General features: G+C 50.2%; 1 protein-coding gene across 3 annotated transcripts in view; it reads right to left on the bottom strand.

Annotated features, from left to right (window-relative positions):
• MOCOS (molybdenum cofactor sulfurase) overlaps window positions 1-12,663 on the bottom strand; it is a 1,795,153-nt gene that overhangs the window by 208,449 nt on the left and 1,574,041 nt on the right. The gene's annotated exons all lie outside the window — the stretch shown is intronic.

Here is a 12,663-nt window from a genome sequence, read left to right as displayed (position 1 = left end):
AGAGGTAGAGAAGGACGTCTGTCAGACCTTCTCACAGAAGTGGCGGTGACACATACAATTTCAATCAGCTGCTTCTAAGGCTCCCAGGAAATTGGCATGTATTAAACGAGGCATGGAGTCGCGTAGCAGGAATGTAATATTAGCACTTTACAAAGCTTTGGTACGGCCTCATCTGGAATATGCAGTTCAGTTCTGGTCACCATTCCATAGAAAGGATGCTTTGGAACTTGATAAAGTACAGAGGAGAGTGACTAAACTGATAAGGGGCATGGAGGGTCTTAGTTATGAAGAAAGATTAAAATAATTAAATTTATTTAGTATTGGGGGGGGACATGATTAACCTATACAAATATATAAATGGGCCATGCAAAAAATACGATGAATAGCTGTTCCATGTAAAATCCCCTCAAAAGACAAGGGGGCACTGCCTCCAACTGGAGAAGAAAAATTTCAGTTTCCAGAAGCATCAAAGTTTCTTTACTGTAAGAACTGTGAATCTGTGGAATAGACTACCTCAAGACGTGGTCACAGCAAGAACAGTGGACAGTTTTAAAAAGGGTTTAGATGAATTCTTAAAAGTAAATGACATTAACGCTTAAAATAACTTGTAGAAATCAGAGTCTTCCTTCTGGGATTCGCGTCCCCACTGGATGCTCGGGTTCGACTAATTCGGCCGAATTTGAAAAAAAAGTTCGGGTTTGGGACCCGAACTTGACCCGAACCTGAACCCCATTGAAGTCAATGGGGACCCAAACTTTTGGGCACTAAAATAGCTCTAAAATAGTCCTGGAAAGGGCTAGAGGGCTACAAAAGGCAACTGTTCTGCGAACAAATGTGGATAGGGAAATGACTTAAAATAACATAAAATACAGAAAAATTAAAAATAACAATCTGGATGTAGGAGTAGGAGGTTGAGGAGGCGGTGGATGGGTGGATGTGGCGGTGTAGGTTGACGTGGCGGTGTAGGTGGAAGCGGCGGTGAAGGAGGAATAGGTAGCCAACACTGATTCGTGTTATTTTATTTTTTTAAATTGGGGTATCCCCCAAAATATTGGGACATATAACAAAATAAAAACAAAGAATAAGTGCACTTGAGTACAAGAATGGATGGTTGAGGCTGGTATAAATGTCTATTCTGCACAAGGTACGGACAAGTCCTGTGGGATCCATGCCTGGTTCATTTTAATAAACGTAAGCTTGTCCACATTGGCTGCGGCCTGTAATAATGCTCTCTGCCGTGCTAAACACACGTTCACACTATACACTGGCTGCAGGGCAGGTCAGCACCTCCAAGGCTGACAAAGCTTTTCCACATTTTGGCCATGCTAACCCTGCCTTCTCAGGTGCTGGTGGTGCCCCAGCTGCATTGGCGACCTCTTCCTCCTCCTCTGCCTTCGCCTTGTGCTTCCACTGTGCCCCCGCTGTCAGGTGGGAATGCTATCATCAGCGTGCACTTGTAGTCACGCATCTTCCGATCAGTAACAGATGTTTTCACAAAATTTAGTTCCCTGTCAGCAATGCAGAGCAGGGGTTCATTCACGGCAAAAGGGGGATCTTGTCACCCAGCAATAGAACAGAGGATTTTGAGAGATTTAGGCCCATGTCACCCAGGCACAGAAGGGGTTCATTTACGGCAAAAGGGGGTTCATGTCACCCAGCAATAGAACAGAGGATTTTGAGAGATTTAGGCCCCTGTCACCAAGGCACAGCAGGGGTTCATTCGTGGCAAAAGGAGGGTTCATGTAACCCCAAAATAGAAACAGAGGATTTTGAGAGATTTAGGCCCCTGTCACCCAGGCACAGCAGGGGTTCATTCACGGCAAAAGGGGGATCTTGTCACCCAGCAATAGAACAGAGGATTTTGAGAGATTTAGGCCCCTGTCACCCAGGCACAGCAGGGGTTCATTTACGGCAAAAGGGGTTCATGTCCACCCGCAATAGAAACAGAGGATTTTGAGAGATTTAGGCCCCTGTCACCAAGGCACAGCAGGGGTTCATTCACGGCAAAAGGAGGTTCATGTAACCCAACAATAGAACAGAGGATTTTGAGAGATTTAGGCCCCTGTCACCCAGGCACAGCAGGGGTTCATTCACTGCAAAAGGGGATCTGTCACCAGCATTAGAACAGAGGATTTTGAGAGATTTAGGGCCCCTGTCACCCAGGCACAGCAGGGGTTCTTTCACGGCAAAAGGGGGATTTGTCAACTAGCAATAGAACAGAGGATTTTGAGAGATTTAGGCCCCTGTCACCCAGGCACAGCAGGGGTTCATTTACGGCAAAAGGGGGTTCATGTCACCCAGCAATAGAACAGAGGATTTTGAGAGATTTAGGCCCCTGTCACCCAGGCACAGCAGGGGTTCATTCTTGGCAAAAGGAGGTTCATGTAACCCAACAATAGAACAGAGGATTTTGAGAGATTTAGGCCCCTGTCACCCAGGCACAGCAAGGGTTCATTCACGGCAAAAGGGGGATCTTGTCACCCAGCAATAGAACAGAGGATTTTGAGAGATTTAGGCCCCTGTCACCCAGGCACAGCAGGGGTTCATTCGCGGCAAAAGGGGGATCTTGTCAACTAGCAATAGAACAGAGGATTTTGAGAGATTTTGGCCCCTGTCACCCAGGCACAGCAGGGGTTCATTCACGGCAAAAGGGGGTTCATGTCCCCCAGCAATAGAACAGAGGATTTTGAGAGATTTAGGCCCCTGTCACCCAGGCACAGCAGGGGCTCATTCTTGGCAAAATGGGGTTCATGTCACCCAGCAATTGAACAGAGGATTTTGAGAGATTTAGGCCCCTGTCACCCAGGCACAGCAGGGGTTCATTCACGGTCAAAAGTGGGTTCTTGTCACCCAGCAATAGAACAGAGGATTTTGAGAGATTTAGGCCCCTGTCACCCAGGCACAGCAGGGGTTCATTCACGGCAAAAGGGGGTTCATGTCACCCAGCAATAGAACAGAGGATTTTGAGAGATTTAGGCCCCTGTCACCCAGGCTTAGTAGGGGTTTGTATACGCCAAAAATTGTAAAATGTCACACGACAATTGAAAATACGAATTTTTTCAATTTAGGGCACTAAAATTGTCACTTTTTTGCATTAAAATGGCTATAATAGTCCTTGAAAAGGCTAGAGGGATGAAAAAGGCAGTAAAATGTGCTTAAGAGCATGGCAACTGCTCTGCAAACAAATGTGGATAGGGAAATAACTTAAAATAAAATAACTAAAAATTACAAATTATTAACCTGCAACTCAGAGAAGGAGTTGGATATGGAGTCGGAGGTTGAGGAGGCGGTGAATGTGGTGTTGTAGGTGGAGGCAGCAATGGAGGAGAAGGAGGTAGCCAACAATGTTTTTATTTTTATTGGGGTAGGTAGCCCCCAAAATATTGTGACAAATAAAAATAAATAAAACAAAGAATCATTGCACTTGACTTGAGTACAAGAATGTATGTTTGATGGTGGTATAAATGTCTATTCTGCACAAGGTACAGACAAGTCTTGTGGGATCCAAGCCTGGTTCATTTTAATGAACGTGAGCTTGTACACGTTGGCTGTGGACAGGCGGCTGCGCTTGTCTGATGACGCCCCCTGCCGTGCTAAACACACGTTCAGAAAATACACTGGCTGCAGGGCAGGCCAGCACCTCCAAAGCGTAAAGGGTAAGCTCAGGCCATGTGCTCAATTTGGAGACCCAGAAGTTAAAGGGGGCAGACCCGTCATTCAGTACGTGTAGGCGTGTGCACACATACTGCTCCACCATGTTGGTGAAATGCTGGCTCCTGCTAAGACGTTCCATATCAGCTGGTGGTGCTGGTTGTTGTGGCGTGCTGACAAAGCTTTTCCACATGTCGGCCATGCTAACCCTGCCTTCTGAGGTGCTGGCGGTGCCAAAGCTGCGTTGGCGACCTCTTCCTCTACCTTCGCCTTGTGCTTCCACTGTGCACCCGGTGTCAGGTGGGAATGCCACAAGCAGCGCGTCTACCAGCGTGCGCTTGTACTCGCGCATCTTACGATCACGCTCCAGTGACGGAATTAAGGACAGTACGTTGGCCACCCAGTAATCAGCACAAGTTAGAATGTGGCCACCTCTGCGGTCGTTGCGGAGACACTGCAGCATGTAATCGCTCATGTGTGCAAGGCTGCCCAGAGGCAACGAAAAGCTGTCCTCTGTGGTGAATTGTCTGTGTCCTCTGTATCCCCCCATCCACGCACCAGTGATGGCCATGAGCTGGTCTGGGTACCACCCTGCTGTGAACATGGTTCCTCCTCCTCCTCCATCTACTCATCCTCCACCTCCTCATCCTCCAGAACTGTGCCCTGGCTGGACAATTGTGTACCTTGGGTTTGTGGGTGCAGGAACCCACCCTCATGGCCACTTGGGAATGACTGGCCGGAAACCCTACGAAATGATCCCTCTTCCTCCTCCTCCTGTGCCACATCCTCTTCAATCATCGCCAGGAGCATTTTTTCAAGGAGGCATAGAAGTGGGATAGTAACGCTGAGAACGGCGTTATCGGCACTGGCCATGTTGGTGGACGGACGTCCCGCACTTTTTGCAGCAGCTCTGACATGTCGGGGTAATTTTTAAGGAATCTCTGCACCACCAAATTCAGCACATGCGCCAGGCAAGGGATGTGCGTCAAACCGGCTAGTACCAGAGCTGCTACGACATTTCGCCCATTATCGCACACCACCAGGCCGGGCTTGAGGCTGACTGGCACAAACCACTCATCGGTCTGTTGTTCAAGGCCCGTTCACAGCTTCTGTGCGGTGTGGGGTTTGTCCCCCAAACAGATAAGTTTTAAAACTGCCTGCTGTCTTTTACCCCTGGCTGTGCTGAAGTTGGTGGTAAAGGTGTTACGCTGACCGGATGAGGAGCTGGTAGAGGATGAGGAAGCAGAGTAGGAGGAGGAGGATGCAACAGGAGGCAAACTGAAGCGCCCTGCAATCCTCGGTGGTGGACGGACATGCGCCAAACTGCTATCCGCCTCAGGCCCAGCCGCCACTGCATTTACCCAGTGTGCTGTTATCGAGATATAACAGCCCTGACCGTGCTTACTGGTTCACGTATCCGTAGTCAGGTGCACCTTGCCACAGATGGCGTTGCGCAGTGCACACCTGATTTTGTCCCCTACTTACTTGGTTGTGAAGGGAAGGGATGGCTCGCCTTGAAAAGTAGTAGCAGCTGGGCACGACGTACTGTGGGACAGCCACCGCCATAAGGCCTTTAAAACTATCCATCTCCACCAGACGGAATGACAGCATTTCAAAGGCAAGTAATTTAGAAATGCTGGCATTCAGGGCTAGGGATCGCGGGTGAGTAGGGGGGTGCTTCCTCTTCCTCTCCAGCGTTTGGGATATGGAGAGCTGAACGCTTCCGTGGGACATTGTGGACATGCTTGGTGACCCAGGTGTTAGTGTTGCTGGCCGATCCTCTGTTTGTGGGGTGCCAGGTGGCACTGTCACTCCAGAGGTGGATGAAGAGGCCGCGACTGCAGCAGAAGAGGAAGCAGGAGTAGCCAGAGACCTTTCTTGGTTTTTGAGGTGTCTACTCCACTGCAGCTCGTGCTTTGCACTTAAATGACTGGTCATGCAGGTTGTGCTCAGGTTGAGAACGTTTATGCCTCGCTTCAGGCTCTGATTGCACAGCGTGCAAACCACTCGTGTCTTGTCGTCAGCACATTGTCTGAAGAACTGCCATGCCAGGGAACTCCTTGGAGCTGGCTTTGGTGTGCTCGGTCCCTTGCTGCGTTGGGCAGTAGGAGGCGTACTGTCTAGAGGACGGCTGCTCCGCTTTTGCACCCTGCTCCCTCTTCTGCTGTGCTGGTGGCTCTGTGGGACCACCGCCTCTTCCTCCGAACTACATACAGTACAGACCAAAAGTTTGGACACACCTTCTCATTCAAAGAGTTTTCTTTATTTTAATGACTAGGAAAATGGTAGATTCACACTGAAGGCATCAAAACTATGAATTAACACATGTGGAATTATATACATAACAAACAAGTGTGAAACAACTGAAAATATGTCATATTCTAGGTTCTTCAAAGTAGCCACCTTTTGCTTTGATTACTGCCTTGCACACTCTTGGCATTCTCTTGATGAGCTTCAAGAGGTAGTCCCCTGAAATGGTTTTCACTTCACAGTTGTGCCCTGTCAGGTTTAATAAGTGGGATTTCTTGCCTTATAAATGGGGTTAGGACCATCAGTTGCGTTGAGGAGAAGTCAGGTGGATACACAGCTGATAGTCCTACTGAATAGACTGTTAGAATTTGTATTATGGCAAGAAAAAAGCAGCTAAGTAAAGAAAAACGAGTGGCCATCATTACTTTAAGAAATGAAGGTCAGTCAGTCAGCTGAAAAAATGGGAAAACTTTGAAAGTAAGGGCTATTTGACCATGAAGGTGTCACGGAACCATGAACCAGACGTACAACAAGAGATAAGTGAAAATAAGAAGGCTTTATTGAAAATAAAGCTGTAAAGCAAAAGTCCAAACGGATGGTGAAACCGAGCAGAGTCTTTGCGAAGCCAGAGGTCAGGAACCAGAAGGGTAGTCAGACGAAGCCAGGATCAGGAACCAGCAGGGTAGTCAGACGAAGCCAGGATCAGGAACCAGCAGGGTAGTCAGACGAAGCCAGGATCAGGAACCAGAAGCAGCAGCAGTCTTAGAAGCATGTGAACACAAGAGGACCAAGCAAGGAACTGAAGCCACAGACCTCCTATATATATGAGCTAGGCATCCAGCTCCTCCCAGTGGGAAGGAGGAGCCGCAGGGTGGAAGGCTACAAGAAACCCAGAAACCAAGATGGCCGCCAGCACATGTCAAACGAAGGAGAACAGCAGGAAGGTAAGACCATGACAGTACCTCCCCCTCAAGGGTTCCTCCTCCGCGGAGCACAAAACGGTTTCTGAGGGAAGCGTGCGTGGAAGGCTCGGCGCAAGGCAGGAGCATGGACATCTGCGGAGGGAACCCAGGAACGCTCCTCTGGACCATAACCACGCCAATGGACCAAAAACTGCAACCGACCGCGGACCAGGCGTGAGTCCAGGATATTGCTCACCTCATATTCCTCACGATTGCCCACTTGGACCGGACGAGGCCGAGGTACCGAGGAAGTGAAACGATTACACACCAGTGGCTTCAACAGGGAGACATGAAACACGTTGGAGATCCGCATGCCAGGAGGAAGCGCAAGGGCATAGGCTACCGGGTTTACCCTGCGAAGCACTCGGAAGGGACCAACAAAGCAAGGCGCCAGCTTGGGAGTGGGCACTCGAAGGTTGAGGTTGCGGGTGGACAACCATACACGGTCTCCGACCTGGTAGGAAGGAGCAGGCGCTCGTCTGCGATCAGCCTGGAGTCTCTGGCGCTGCGCAGAGACCTCAAGGGACTTCTGGATCTGTACCCAAGAAGCACGTAGGACGGAAAGGTGATCTCCACAGCCGGAATATCCTGGGGAGAGAATACCTCCGGTAACACGGCAGGTTGGAACCATAATTGGCCATGAAGGGAGACGTCCCAGAGGAAGAGTTCACCGCCGTGTTCCTGGCAAACTCAGCCCAAGGCAGGAGGTCAACCCAATTGTCTTGGTGATCGGAGACATAGCAACGAAGGAATTGCTCCAAGGCCTGATTGGATCGTTCTGCGACCCCATTGGACTGAGGGTGGTAGGCCGAGGAGAAGGAGAGATGAATCCCCAACTGGGAGAAAAAGGCGCGCCAGAACCTGGACACAAACTGACTCCCCCGATCCGACACAATCTCCTTGGGCAAACCGTGCAACCGGAAGACCTCCCTGGCAAAATCGTGGCCAACTCTTGTGCAGAGGGTAACTTCTTGAGAGGAACACAGTGGCACATTTTGGAAAACCGATCCACAATCATGAGAATGACCGTATGGCCTCGGGATGCAGGGAGGTCCACAATGAAATCCATCCCCAGGTGTGGCCATGGGCGCTCCCCGGTGGCTATGGGTTGCAGAAGGCCCAACGGAAGGTGCCGAGGGGACTTACTCTGGGCACAAACGGAGCATGCCGCTACATATGCGGCGATGTCGGAACGTAGGGAAGGCCACCAGAACAGACGTGAAACAGCCCAGGACAGCTGATTCTTTCCAGGATGCCCCGCGGTCTTGGAGTTATGGTAGGTTCGCCACAACCGAGTGCGCAACTCCTCAGGCACAAAACATCTGCCGTTGGGTCTCCCAGAGGGAGCACCAGATTGAGCCGCCAAAATCTGCTCACCCAGGGGAGAGGTCAGGCTGGTGCGAATGGCGGCCAGGATCTGATTCGGAGGTATGACCGAAGTCGGAATCGACTCCTCCCTGGACAGCTCGGAGTACTGCCGTGATAAGGCATCCGCCCTGATGTTCTTGGAACCGGGTAGGTAGGAGACCACGTAATTAAAACGTGACAAGAACAGAGCCCATCTGGCCTGACGTGGTGTCAATCTCTTGGCCTCAGAAAGGTAGGTCAGATTCTTGTGGTCCGTCAGGATGAGAACCGGAACCACCGAACCCTCGAGCAAGTGCCTCCATTCTTTAAGGGCCTGCACGATGGCCAATAACTCCCTGTCACCAATCTGATAGTTGCACTCCGCGGAAGACAGTTTCCGGGAGTAAAACCCACAGGGAAGCAGAGGACCCTCTGGTGTTCTACGCTGAGACAGAAGGGCGCCTACTCCCGTCTCAGACGCGTCCTCCTCGAGGACAAAGGGCAACCCAGGGTTGGGATGCGACAGAATCAGAGCCGACACAAAGGCGGACTTTAGGGCCTCAAAAGCTCGGATGGCCTCGAGCGGCCAGACCTGGGAATTACTGCCCTTCCTGGTCAGATCCGTGAGAGGCTTGGCCAGCATGGAAAAGTCCCTGATGAACTTCCGATAATAATTGGCGAAGCCCAAAAAGCGCTGCAGGGAACGAAGACCACTGGGCTGGGGCCACTGTAAGACAGCCGAAACCTTCTCAGGATCCATGGAGAACCCCTCAGCGGAAATGATGTAACCTAAGAAGGTTACCTGGGATCGGTGAAATTCGCATTTCTCAAGCTTACCGAACAGCTTGTTCTCTCGTAACCGTTGCAACACTCGTCTGACATCCAGAATGTGGGCCTCCATGGATTCAGAATATACAGGGAGTGCAGAATTATTAGGCAAGTTGTATTTTTGAGGATTAATTTTATTATTGAACAACAACCATGTTCTCAATGAACCCAAAAAACTCATTAATATCAAAGCTGAATATTTTTGGAAGTAGTTTTTAGTTTGTTTTTAGTTTTAGCTATTTTAGGGGGATATCTGTGTGTGCAGGTGACTATTACTGTGCATAATTATTTGGCAACTTAACAAAAAACAAATATATACCCATTTCAATTATTTATTTTTACTAGTGAAACCAATATAACATCTCAACATTCACAAATATACATTTCTGACATTCAAAAACAAAACAAAAACAAATCAGTGACCAATATAGCCACCTTTCTTTGCAAGGACACTCAAAAGCCTGCCATCCATGGATTCTGTCAGTGTTTTGATCTGTTCACCATCAACATTGCGTGCAGCAGCAACCACAGCCTCCCAGACACTGTTCAGAGAGGTGTACTGTTTTCCCTCCTTGTAAATCTCACATTTGATGATGGACCACAGGTTCTCAATGGGGTTCAGATCAGGTGAACAAGGAGGCCATGTCATTAGATTTTCTTCTTTTATACCTTTTCTTGCCAGCCACGCTGTGGAGTACTTGGACGCGTGTGATGGAGCATTGTCCTGCATGAAAATCATGTTTTTCTTGAAGGATGCAGACTTCTTCCTGTACCACTGCTTGAAGAAGGTGTCTTCCAGAAACTGGCAGTAGGACTGGGAGTTAAGCTTGACTCCATCCTCAACCCGAAAAGGCCCCACAAGCTCATCTTTGATGATACCAGCCCAAACCAGTACTCCACCTCCACCTTGCTGGCGTCTGAGTCGGACTGGAGCTCTCTGCCCTTTACCAATCCAGCCACGGGCCCATCCATCTGGCCCATCAAGACTCACTCTCATTTCATCAGTCCATAAAACCTTAGAAAAATCAGTCTTGAGATATTTCTTGGCCCAGTCTTGACGTTTCAGCTTGTGTGTCTTGTTCAGTGGTGGTCGTCTTTCAGCCTTTCTTACCTTGGCCATGTCTCTGAGTATTGCACACCTTGTGCTTTTGGGCACTCCAGTGATGTTGCAGCTCTGAAATATGGCCAAACTGGTGGCAAGTGGCATCTTGGCAGCTGCACGCTTGACTTTTCTCAGTTCATGGGCAGTTATTTTGCGCCTTGGTTTTTCCACACGCTTCTTGCGACCCTGTTGACTATTTTGAATGAAACGCTTGATTGTTCGATGATCACGCTTCAGAAGCTTTGCAATTTTAAGAGTGCTGCATCCCTCTGCAAGATATCTCACTATTTTTGACTTTTCTGAGCCTGTCAAGTCCTTCTTTTGACCCATTTTGCCAAAGGAAAGGAAGTTGCCTAATAATTATGCACACCTAATATAGGGTGTTGATGTCATTAGACCACACCCCTTCTCATTACAGAGATGCACATCACCAAATATGCTTAATTGGTAGTAGCCTTTCGAGCCTATACAGCTTGGAGTAAGACAACATGCATAAAGAGGATGATGTGGTCAAAATACTCATTTGCCTAATAATTCTGCACGCAGTGTACCAAGATGTCATCCAAATAGACCACCACACACTGCTGCAACAGGTCACGGAAAACATCGTTGATGAATTCCTGAAAGACTGCGGGCGCATTGCACAACCCAAAGGGCATAACCAAGGATTCATAATGACCGGTCCTGGTGTTAAACGCGGTCTTCCACTCATCGCCCGCCTTGATCCTTACCAGGTTATATGCCGCCCTCAGGTCGAGTTTGGTAAAGACCGTGGCCCCTTTAAGGCGATCGAACAGCTCGGAAATCAAGGGTATCGGGTAAGCGTTCTTGATCGTGATGCGATTGAGACCCCTGTAATCGATGCAAGGCCTCAACTCACCGCCCTTCTTTTTCACAAAGAAAAATCCAGCCCCTGCCGGGGACGAAGATTTGCGAATGTGTCCGCGTGAAAGCGCCTCCCTCACGTACTCCTCCATGGCCTCATTCTCCGCTACCGACAGTGGATAGACTTTGCCACGAGGAGGAACGGCACCAGATTGTAACTCTATGGCACAATCGTATGGGCGGTGCGGAGGTAGGGCAACCGCGCGCACCTTATCGAATACATCCCGGTACTCCTCGTATTCAGGAGGCAACAGAGAGTCCGAGGAAGTACACAGCAACTTGACAGACCCATGGATGCAACTAGCCCCACACTGCGGTGACCACGAGAGGATCTCGACCGATCTCCAATCGAAAGTCGGATTATGCTTCTGGAGCCAGGGGTACCCCAAGACCACCGAGTAGTGTGGAGACGAAATAACCTGGAGGCAGACCGACTCTCTGTGAACGGCACCAATGGCTATCCCCACTGGAAGGGTCTCATGAGTCACGTGTGGCGGCAGAAGGGGTCTGCCGTCTATCGCCTCAAGAGCCAGTGGGGAACCTCGAGCCTGCAGAGGAATGGAATTGGCGGCAGCGAACACACTATCAATGAACAAACCACCAGCACCAGAGTCCACCAACGCCTGGGTCGTCACCGAGCCCCCGACCCAGGAGAGGACAACAGTGATCAGTGGTTTGTCAACACGGGAAACCGGGGACGAGGAGACTCCACCCAAGATCTGCCCCCGACAGGATCTCAGGTACGAGCGTTTTCCCGGACGGTTCGGACATGCCAACCGAAAATGCCCACCGAGACCACAGTACATGCATCGGCCCTCGCGTCTCCGGAGTGCCCTCTCCCCCTCGGAGAGGCGAGCAAACCCCAGCTGCATGGGTTCACCCCCAGACAAGTCATCCCCAGGAGGCGTGGGAGGAGAGGGAGGCACGGGTGGGACAGCAAACGTAGGCACCAATCTGTTAGAAGACCTCCGCAGGTTCTCCTTAAAGGAAGGTCTCTCCCTGAGTCTGGTGTCATCAAAATCAGGAAAGAAATAAGAGACTCGAGCTCAACTGGTAGGTCCTTAGCTGCAACCTCATCCTTCAAGGCATCCGAGAGACCATGAGAGAAAGCAGCGACCAGAGCCTCATTATTCCAGCCCACCTCTGCTGCCAGGGTACGAAACTCAATGGCGTATTCAGCTACGGATCGTGAACCCTGTCTGATGGACATAAGGAGCTTCGCAGCAGAGGCAGCACGAGCCGGCACATCGAATACCTTCCGAAGAGAAGCAACAAAACCGGAAAACTCGGCAACCACCGGATTGTTGTTCTCCCATAAAGGGCTGGCCCAGGCCAAGGCCTTGTCCGAGAGCAGCGAGATCAAGAAGCCCACCTTTGATCTCTCAGTAGGAAAGGCATGTGGCAGCAACTCGAAATAAATGCCCACCTGGTTAAGGAAACCTCGGCACTGAGTTGGCTCTCCCCCAAAGCGCTGTGGAAGAGGGGCAGAACCGGTCATACCCCGAAACACCGCAGGCGCAACAACAGGTGTCGGGGGTAGACTCTGGCGCAACAACCGGAGCGGCAGTAGGAGCGAGCCCAGGAGCGACAACCGACCCATCGGCAACGGGAGCGAAATGAGCCGTGCGTTCAAGCAGG

This window comes from Bufo bufo, chromosome 5 (genome assembly GCF_905171765.1).
Source record: "Bufo bufo chromosome 5, aBufBuf1.1, whole genome shotgun sequence".
Lineage (NCBI taxonomy): Eukaryota > Metazoa > Chordata > Amphibia > Anura > Bufonidae > Bufo > Bufo bufo.
This window is presented reverse-complemented; position numbering and strand designations above follow the sequence as displayed.